We start from the raw sequence: 11,024 nt of genomic DNA, 5'->3' as shown, positions 1-11,024 counted from the left end.
TTCCCGCCCCATCACATGGTGTGACCCCTCCCCGCGCAGTCCCTCCAGCCACCACCAGACGCGCTCACCTTCGGGGCGCCCCTCTCCTGCCGGGGAGCACCGGCCGCAGAAGCAGGAATAGGACCCGAGAGACGCGCGCCGGGGCGAGAATTATTTTCACAGAATTCTTCCGCGTGACCCAGTGCGATCCCTCAGGCGGACTAGCGGGCGTGTGCTTCCCTGGTCTCGGCACCCCCTTTTCCCATCATGCTCTAGTCCTGAGCTTAGTGGCTCTTCCCAGCATGCCTCTTTCCTCAGGGATGGTTGTCTTCTTAAAGAGACCGAGACCCAATTGTGAAAAGGTAGAGGAAGGGCCTGTAGGGGAGAGGATTAGGGGGGGTTAGACGACGCAGTAAGTGCGCTGCACCATTCTCTGACGCTCATTTCCAGAAAGGGCCTCCTAGGAGAACATAGTAATAAATAATAGCTAATATTTGTTAAGCCAAGAGCTTGCTGGACATGTGTCATTCCTTAGTCCTCACCACAACCCCAAGAGGTACAAATTTTTATCTGGGAGATGTAAATGCAGAAATTAAGTTGTACAATGTCAAGATTTGGCATGTTTTGCCGAAACCGGTGTGGCTCAGTGGATAGAGCGTCGGCCTGTGGACTGAAAGGTCCCAGGTTCGATTCCGGTCAAGGGCATGTACCTGGGTTGTGGGCACATCCCCAGTTGGGAGTGTGCAGGAGGCAGCTGATCGATGTTTCTCTCTCATCGATGTTTCTAACTCTCTATCTCTCTCCCTTCCTCTCTGTAAAAAATCAATAAAATATATTTTAAAAAAAAAAAGATTTGGCATGTTTTAATTCAACATTGTTTTGGAGATTCATCTATGACTTGTGAGGCGGTCTCGTTCGTTCATTTGGACTGTTGTGTTGTATTCCATTTTAGAAATATGCTGCAATTTAACCTCCTACCATTGATGGACATTTGACGTGTCTCCAATTTTTGACTATTAGGAATAATGTTGCTGTGAATATTCCTGTATTTTGTGGCACATATGCACATATGGTAATTTTATATCTAGCAGCGAAATTGCTTGTTATGTATTTGTATAACTCAACTGGATAATGTCAAACAATTTTTTTAAAAGATCTTTTATTGATTTTTTTAGAGAGAGAGGAAGGAAGTGGGAGATAAACACCCATGTGATGGGCCGCCTCCCACACGCCCCCTAGCGGGATCGTGCCTGCAACCCTTTGGTGCACTGGAAGCCCATCCTAGCTGCACTGTCCAGAGCTCAAACAATTTAAGAAAGTAGTGGTTTCAGTTTGCACTTCACCAGCCATGTATGAGAGTTCCAGTTGCCCCACATCCTGGCCAATAACTACTACTATACCAGTACATCTTCTTAATTTTAATCATTTTGGTGGGGGTATAGTGGTATTTGATTATGGTTTTAATTTGGATTTTCCAGATTACAAATGAGGTTGAGTCCATTTTCATGCTGTTGCTTTTTAAATATATTTTCATTGATTTCAGAGAGAATGGGAGAGGAAGAGAGAGATAGAAACATCAATGATGAAAGAGAATCCTTGATTGGCTGACTCCTACACGCCCCATACTGGGGATCAAGCCAGGCGGATGCCCTTGACTGGAATCGAACTTGGGACCCTTCAGTCCACAGGCCAATGCTCTCTCCACTGAGCCAAACCACCTAGGGACATTTTCATGTTTTTTTTAATATCTGGATATCCTCTTTTATGAAGTGTCTATTTAAGTCTCAGACCTATTTTTGTATTGGATTATCTGCCAATTTCTTACGATATGTATTCTGGATATGAGTCCTTTGTTGAATATACGTATGTATTGCCATTATCTTCTCCCACTCAGTGGACAGCCTTTCCACTTTATTATTTGTGTTTTTTTAAATTTTATTTGTTGATTTTAGAGAGAGAGGGAGAGAGAAAGAAACATCAATTTATTGTTTCACTTATTTATGCATTCATTGTGCCCTGACTGGGCATGGAACCTATAACCTTATCTGAACAATGCTCTAACCAACTGAACTACCTGGCCAGGGCCTATTATTGGTGTCTTTTGTTGTTAAGCCTCACCTGAGGACATTTTTTCCCCATTGATTTTTAGAGAGAATTGAAAGGAGGGAGGGGGAAGGAGGAGAGAGAGATAGAGATAAACATCGATGTGAGAGAGGCACATCAATTGCTTGCCTGCTGCCTGCACGTGCCCCCCGACTGGGGATTGAACCTGCAACCCAGGTACATGCCCTTGACGGGAATCGGTGCTCAGACTGACGCTCCAATCACTGAGCAACACAGGCCATGGCTATTGGTGTCTTTTGATGAACATAAAAGACCTTTAAAGCTCAGTGCTTCTTGTATCTGTTCAAAAATATTTTCCTACCAAAGGTTCTTACTAATTTCTGGAACTGTTATTACTTTGTCTTTCTTATTTAGATCTACAACCTAAAGTTGGGTTTTGTGTATGGTGTGAGATAAGTCAAATTTCATTTTTTCCATATGAATGTTAATCTGATTAAGTGCTGTTTTTTAAAAGTCTGTCTTTTCCCTATTGCTTTGTATTGTCACTTTTGCATATATAGTTGTCTATAAAGGTGTGGATTCGTTTCAGGACTGTGTAATCTATTCCTTTTGTCTCTCTTTGCAGAAATATTACACTGTCTTCATTTCTGTGACAGCTTTATAATAAATCTTGTTATCTGATAGAAAAAGTTTTCCTTCCTATTATGTCCTTTAAGATTATCTTGGCTTTTCTTGGTTCTTTGCATATTCATATAAATTTTAGCATCAACTTGCCAAATGCAACAAAACTTTCCTTATAAACTTTAGAAGCAGCTAGGATTTTGTTTAGTATGCACTAAAGCTGTAGACGTGTTTTGGAGAATTAGCATTTGTTATTCATTGTGTTGAATCATGTCCTCCAAAAAGATATGTTGCAGTCCTAATCCTGAGAATATGGCTTTATTTGGGAACTAGAGGCCTGGTGCACAATATCCGTGCACGATGTGGTCCCTAGGCCTGGCCAGCGATCAAAGTGTGAGCGTCTGGCATGGAAGGGCAGGTCCCAGCTGACCTCTGGGCCCTGGGCAGCACCTGTGCCTGGGCCCCCACTCACCGCCCGTTTGCCTGAGTCACAGCGCCAGAGTCCCCATGTGGAGATGTGGTGAACGCAGTCAGATGCCACAGGCTGGGGCACAGCGTGGGCCTGTGGGCTACCCAGTGGCACCACAGGGACGCTGGGTGGGCAGCACACTCTCTCCCGGCCGGCCACGTAGACCGGGTCCTACACAAACCCACAGGGTGCCCAACCGGCCCCTGCGGTCCCAACGTGATATTTCCCTAGTGTCGTATACAGGGTACATTTTATGAATATGATTTGTGGTTGCTGATGTGACCTTGATCATGTGCATGAAGCAGTGTTTGTCACGTTTCTCCTGCGGTCCCAGCAGCTGCAGCCCAGCTCACCCGGAAGAGGCCACTCCAGTGCGGGGTAGGCTCCTCACAGGTGCCCAGCACCTGAGCGCGGGGGGGTGTGGGTGGGGCCAGGGGCGGGGGGTTCCCCAGTGAGCAAGCCCTCACATCCCAGGGGAGGGTAGCAGGAGGAGTGAGAGCAAGCTCAGCAGACATCCCGCATTCTCACTGCACCTCCATCCTATCACCCCCACCCCCAGGTAGCCAGCAAGAGGTTGCAACGCATTGCTGACACCCGCCATGTTCCACGCCTGCTTCCTGGTGGTCAGCACACATCATAGCGAGTGGTTGAACTCTCCTCCCATCTCCTGGTCGAACAACCGCCCAAGGGGACAATTTGCATATTAGGCTTTTATTATATAGGATAGGGTTGTTGCAGGTGTAATTAGTTAAGATGAGGTCATATGGGTGTAAGGTTGGCCCTTAATGCAATATGACATGTCCTTATAAAAAGAGGAGATATAGAGACAGACATATGGTGGGAGAACACCAGGTGACAATCGAGGTACAAATTGAAGTGCTGCAGCTGCAAGCCAAGGAATTCCAAGGATTGGTGATAAACACCAGAAGCTAAAAGAAGCAAGGAAGGATTCTCCCATACAGATTTCAGAAAGACTAAGGCTCCACTGATACCTTGATTGTGAACTTCTAGCCTCCAGAACTGTGAGACAATAAATTTCTGTTTGTAGCACTTTGTTACAGCAGGCCTAGGAAACTAAGATAGCATTATATAGGGTATACCTCTCCATTTAATGTGTCTGTAATTTCTCTTAATGTTTTATAATTTTTTAAGTGTAGGGATCTCACATCTTTTTTAGGCTTATTTTATATCTTTGATATTTTATGGTATTTTTTTAAAATATATATTTTATTGATTTTTTACAGAGAGGAAAGGAGAGGGATAGTTAGAAACATCGATGAGAGAAACATCGATCAGCTACCTCCTGCACATCCCCTACTGGGGATGTGCCCACAACCAAGGTACATGCCCTTGACCAGAATCGAACCTGGGACCTTTCAGTCCGCAGGCCGACACTCTATCCACTGAGCCAAACCAGCTAAGACTTTTTATGGTATTTTTAAATGGTAAAATTTAATTTTTATTAGTTATTCTCAGTATAAATATAGAATTACAATTATCCTTTGTATATTGGTCTTAAAGCCAGAACTCTTTTAAAAAAATATATTTTTTTATTGATTTCAGAGAGGAAGGGAGGAGAGAGAGATCAACGATGAGAAACATCATTGATGAGAGAGAATCATTGATCAGCTGCCTTCAACATATCCCCTACTGGGGATTGAGCCTGCACCTGGGCACATGCCCTGACTGGGAATCGAACCATGATCTCATGGTTCATAGGTCAACACTCAACCACTGAACCATGCCGGCTGGGCTTGAATGTAGCACTCTTGTTAAGTTCACTTAATACTAATAGTTTAGCCATATGCATAAAAATTCATGCAAGAGTGGGCCTTTCTTCCCCTGGCTGCCGGCACCGGCTTCCCTCCGGCACCCGGGACCCAGGCTGGCTTCCCTCCAGCCCTGGCTTCATCAGGAAGGATGTCCGGAAGGATGTCCAGAAGACATCTGGTCTAATTAGCATATTACCTTTTTATTATTATAGATATCTATATATATAAAAGCATAAGCAACCGTTACGACCAGTCAACCAAACGACTGGTCGCTATGACATGCACTGACCACCAGGGAGCAGATGCTCAATGCAGGAGCATCCCCCTGGTGGTCAGTGTGTTCCCACAGCCAACCTCCCGCAGCCAGCCAACCTCCAGCGGTTCCTCCCCCTGGCCGGCCGCCCTAAACAGCGTTGGTCACCAACCAGGCTGAGGGACTCCACCCATGCATGAATTTGTGCACCAGGCCTCGTGTGTGTGTGTGTGTGTGTGTATACATATATATATATATATATAAAATTTTATCCATATACTTTATAATTTTTGAAGGTTTCAAGTATATAGAGAATAATAAATTTATCCCTTCCTTTCCAAGCATGTAACTTTTATTTCATTTTCTTATTGCATTGGCTTAAACTTCTAGTAATATGTTAAATGGAAATGGTGATATTGGCACCTATGTCTTCTTTAGGCTACGTTGTTTTCAACATAAAATCATTAAATATTATACAGGGGTGGGCAAAAATAGGTTAGTAATAATACAAAGATAAATAAATAATAATAATATAAGAATAAACTCTATTTTATATACTCACACTGTAAACCTGCTATTGCCCACCCCTTTATTTGCTTTAGAATTTTGGCAATTAACTGTCGAAGATTACATATGGTTATTTCTTTTCACTCCACCCATCAAATGAGAAATTCTATTTCTCTACCCATTGTTTCTGGGTTGGCCTTTGAATTACTTTAACTACTAGAATGTGACAGATATGATATCATGTGAATTCCAAACCACAGGCCTCAATAGTCCTTGCAGCTTCTGTTTTTACTTTCATGAAACATTCCCACCACCATGTCAAGGCTAAATGGGTTAAACTGCTGAGTGATGAAAAATTACATACAGAAAGTAGCCCCCATGGCCAGCACCAAGGCCCCACTCATACAAGTGGAACCATCTTAGATCCTCCAGGTTGTTAGATGACTCCAGCCTCATGAGTGAGCCCACGCAAGATCAACAGAATTGCCCAACTAAGCTCAAATTGTAGAAGAATGATTAAAGAAATGGTTCTTGTTTTAAGCCAGGAATTTTGGAGTGTTTTGTTACTTAGCAATATATAACTTATAGAATTGTTATCTAAAAGTGGAGTATTGCCATCACAAAAACTTAAAATGTGACATTTGTCCCTGGCTGGGTAGCTCAGTTGGTTAGAGTGTCATCCCAACATGCCAAGGTTGTGGCTTCAATACGTAGTCAGGGCACATACAAGAATCAACCAATGAATGTATAAATAAGTGAGAAAACAAATCTATCTTTCTCTCCCTCCCCCTACCTCTCTCTTTCTAAAATCAATAAATTTTTAAAAATTTAAATGGATTATTAAATCATTCCCACAAAACAAAACAAAGAACATCCCTGTCTTTAGAGTTTGAGAATCTAACAACAGGTGCCCAGGTAGTGAATTACTATGAGCAGGGGAAACATGGTGGGTAGTTGACTAGCTGCAATAGATGCTGGGGAAGGTTCTGGGGAATCTAACTGTTCTAAGTTAAGAGTTTCTACCAATTCGTATGCCACCACATACCATTTGAAATAACCTGATGCTTCTGCATCCTGAGCCTTTCTGGAGTTCTATGGAGTGGGTTGACTTCATTCTAGGGATACTTCACCTCTGCAGGTACACAGTAGTTTCCTCCTCATGTAAGTTATCTCTCTTCCATAAGTTTCCAGTCTTCTAAAATGTGGTGAACTCTTCAGTTCTTTAATTATCTCCTTTCCCATTCTTTTTGCCTTTTGTATGTATCCTTTTTATTCCTTTAATGTCAGTTTGAGTCTTAGGAAGAAAATATTTTTAATCAGAATTTATTTATTTTTTTTTAAATATATTTTTATTGATTTTTTACAGAGAGGAAGGGAGAGAGATAAAGAGCTAGAAACATCAATGAGAGAGAAACATCGACCAGCTGCCTCCTGCACATCTCCTACTGGGGATGTGCCTGCAACCCCAGGTACATGCCCTTGACCGGAATTGAACCTGGGACCTTTCAGTCCGCAGGCCGACGCTCTATCCACTGAGCCAAACCGGTTTCGGCAGAAAATATTTTTAATCAGAATTTAGTTCTGTCAATACTACTCCCAAATATTTTTCACTGTTTTGCTCTTTGAAGGAAGCATGGGGACATGTGTGAGGGGATCATGTCCTGCCATTCTGCCCCATGCCAGGAAATGGGCCTGTCATGAGTGGGAAGTGGTGGAGATTCCAGGAGGCCAAGGTTCATCCTATGGCTGAAGAAAGCCAAGGTTCCAGGCAGACTGTGAGTCCTGTTTACCGCTCACATATGCCCAGGACATTTTCCATGGAGGAGCAAGAAGGGCTCTGGGGAGGGTGGGAGGACCTCAGGTCCTCTTCTCCCCTTTGACTTTCTTTCCAAAGCTGTTCCAATTCTTTTGGAAAGAGTCTGTAGTACTGGAAAGGCATGTCTGTCTGTCCGCCTCTCTCTCTGTTTACCTGCCTGGCTGCCTATCAATGTTCCTGCCTGGTCTAGAGGGTTCTGACTGTGGTTCCCTGCCCAAGCATCACCACCTCTGCCTCTAGATATTGGTCTGGGCTTCAGAGTCCCCTCCAGCTGTATTGGCCTGGCTGACTTGGGAGTGATTATGAATTTAATTATTTAGTTTCTCCATCCATCACAGACAGGCCCAACCTTCTCTATACCTTTCTCTGTCTTGGGACTACCTGGCCAATCCCAAGAAGAAGGAACTCCAGAGCTTTTACCTGGGCCTGGGGGTAATGGAAGAAGTTTTAATTAGAGTGAAGCAGTATTTATAAATTGGGGGCAGTGAGTATTTATTTAATGATGCATTTATGTTTTAACATGTTTATCTGCAAAGAATATATGAAGATCAACATTCATAGCAGCATGTATATACAGGCAGGTGTTTCTGTTATTTGTAACTTTTTTTAAAAAATTGATTTCAGAGAGGAAGGGAGAGGGCGAGAGATACATTAATGATGAGAGAGAATCATTGATTAGCTGCCTCCTGCATGCCCCCTGCTGGGGATCAAGCCCGCAACCTGGGCATGTGCCCTTGACCAGAATCGAATCTGAGACCCTTCAGTCCGCAGTCTAATGCTCTATCCAACTGAGCCAAACCAGCTAGGGTTTTTGGTTTTTATTGGTTTCAGAAAGGGAGAGAGAGATAGAAACATCAATAATGAGAGAGAATCATTGATTTTGTTTGTGACTTAAATAACTAAATATAGGTGTCCATGTACATGGAAGGGATAAAAGGAATTGGGGGTTAATTAGATTGGGACAGTATCCTGAGTGGCCTTGGAGAGCCTTGACCATGACAGGACATTTCGATAGACAGTTTTCTGTGTGTTGTACCTTTCTGGGACCAGCCTCATGCTCTCCCACAATCTTAGACTTCAGAGTTGGAAGGCACTACTCGATCTCCCAGGTATTGTGGTTAGGTCAGTGAAGGTCATTTGATGGAGTCAGCACCTTGCTGGGATTTCCCACCCAAAAAACACCAGGGAATATACTTCTACATCCAATATCCTTCAGGAATGGAGGTAAAATAAAGACATTGTTAGAAGAGGAAAACCAAAATAATTTTTTTGCCAAAAGACCTGCTCTAGCCGAAACCGGTTTGGCTCAGTGGATAGAGCATCGGCCTGCGGACTGAAGGGTCCCAGGTTCGATTCCGGTCAAGGGCATGTACCTGGGTTGCGGGCACATCCCCAGTGGGAGATGTGCAGGAGGCAGCTGGTCGATGTTGCTCTCTCATCGATGTTTCTAACTCTCTATCTCTCTCCCTTCCTCTCTGTAAAAAATCATTAAAATATATTAAAAAAAAAAAAAAAAAAAAGACCTGCTCTAAAAGATTTGCTAAATGAAGTTCATCAGATAGAAGGCAAATGATACCTGAAGGAACCTGGAGCATCAAGGACAGAAATGGTAAATATCTGGGTAAACATAATAAACTATTCTCCTCTTGAGTTCTTTTTAAAAAATATTTTATTAATTTTAGAGAGGAAGGGAGAGGGAGATAGAAACATCAATGATGAGAGAGAATCATCCCTTACTTGGGATCTAGCCCACAACCGGGGCATGTGCCCTTGACCGAAATCAAACCTGGGACCCTTCAGTCCGCAAGCCGACTCTCTATCCACTGAGCAAAACCAGCTAGGGCTCCTCTTGAGTTCTTTTAAAATATTGATAGTTTATAGCAAAAATTGTAATTCAAATTTTCACAATTAGAATTTTATGATTCTAATATATATGACAACTATAACATAAAAGGTAGGGAAGATAAAGGACTTATATGAGGGTAAAAATCCCACTTGAAGTGACCAAATTTTGATTCTAAGTGAACTCTGAAAAGTTACTTATGTTTATTGTAATCCCTAGAACAACCACTAAAAATAATATACAAAGAGATATGGTCATAAACATAATAGATAAAACCAAATACTAAAAAGGTGTTCAAATTAGCCAAAAGAAGACAAGAAAAGAGAACAGAGAACAGATAACAAAATGTTATACCTAATTTCTATATACCATATTATGAAGGTAAGAATAGCTGTTGGAGAAATTAACTTCAGTTACCAGTCTAATACAGCAGGTCCTTGAATAACGTTTCATTTAAAGTTGATGAGGCCGTAGAAACTTAACACTTGTTTGTGCCAATTAGCCTAATGTAAAATTGAGTTCATTATACTTCATTTCACTTAAAGTTGCTGAACCTATCAATGATATTGAGGACTAACTATTTTCAACATCACCAAAGGGTCTGAATTTGAGGTTAATTAACTGCAGAAGATGTTTAGGGACTACAGCAGCAGGGATCAGGAGGCCCTTTTGGCGTGGACATCCCATTCACAAAGGGCCTCATATTTAGACTTCATAATATCTCAAATAGTATGGTCAAAGACAGGATTGCAATAAATCCACTCAACTTTATATATTGTATAGTCCTATTATGACTTAAGGAATAGCACATTTTTTGATCCTATACTTTTTTTATGTATTGATGGTATTCAACTCCTTAATAGCATTTAAAATCTACCATAATCTCACTTACGTGTGGAATCTAATCAACAAAATAAACTGACAAACAAAATAGAGAGACATGGAAGCACGGCAAAGACTAAAGCATCTCAAAGGGAAGCAGGGAGAACTTTTGGCATCTATATATATAAAAGCCTATTATGCAAAGTGTCCCCTCAGGAGTTTGACCAACCCGGAGTTCAATTGCTCACTATGACAGGCTCTGACCACCTGGGGGCGACGCAGAACAAAGGCCTCAGCAGGCAGCTGGCAGCGGCTAGGGACCCTACCTGTGCCAGAATTTCGTGCACTGGGCCTCTAGTATATGCATAATCCCTGGACACAGACAACAGTGCAGTGAAGGGGGTGGGTGGAAGCGGGGTGGAGGGGGTCAATAGAGGAAAAAGGGGCACATCTATAATACTTTCAACAATAAAGATACATTTTTAAAAAGTAAAATCTACCATAATTTTTGCCACACTGTTTTGGAATTATTTTAATTTTTAAAATACTCAGAGCTCCCTAAAACGGAAGCAGCCTGAACCCCCCCCCCCCCCCCCCCCCCCCCCCCCCGTGAATAATTCCTTTCACTGGGAATTTAGTCTGCACCCAGCACTTGACTAACATCCCTTTCAAGCCCATGAGGTAGGCAGTATAATTATCCTCATTTCAAAGATGAAGAAATGGGGATTTTTAAAAAAGAAGTCGCCAATAGAGTCGTCTCTCAAACTCAGGAAATCTAATGGCCCCGCCTGAGCTCTTGTCTGAGTCAATACACGCTGTTCAGCCTTTCGGGGTCCAGACTTGGCTGCCATCTCAATGAGGCCGCAAGGGTTAAGGTC

The 11,024-nt window shown here is 42.6% G+C and overlaps 1 protein-coding gene across 1 annotated transcript in view; it reads right to left on the bottom strand.

Moving 5' to 3' along the window:
- Nucleotides 1-249, bottom strand: part of ZMYM6 (zinc finger, MYM-type 6) — a gene marked incomplete at its 3' end in the record, with an annotated part of 54,496 nt that extends 54,247 nt beyond the window's left edge. The window contains exon 1 of the mRNA XM_015572776.1: nt 69-249. The remainder of the gene's footprint in view (nt 1-68) is intronic.
- Between the last annotated feature and the right edge of the window lie 10,775 nt (nt 250-11,024).

The sequence above is a fragment of the Myotis davidii genome, unplaced genomic scaffold (genome assembly GCF_000327345.1).
Source record: "Myotis davidii unplaced genomic scaffold, ASM32734v1 scaffold88, whole genome shotgun sequence".
Classification (NCBI taxonomy): Eukaryota; Metazoa; Chordata; class Mammalia; order Chiroptera; family Vespertilionidae; genus Myotis; species Myotis davidii.
The sequence above is the reverse complement of the archived record's forward strand: the minus strand, read 5'-3'. Positions and strand labels throughout refer to the sequence as shown.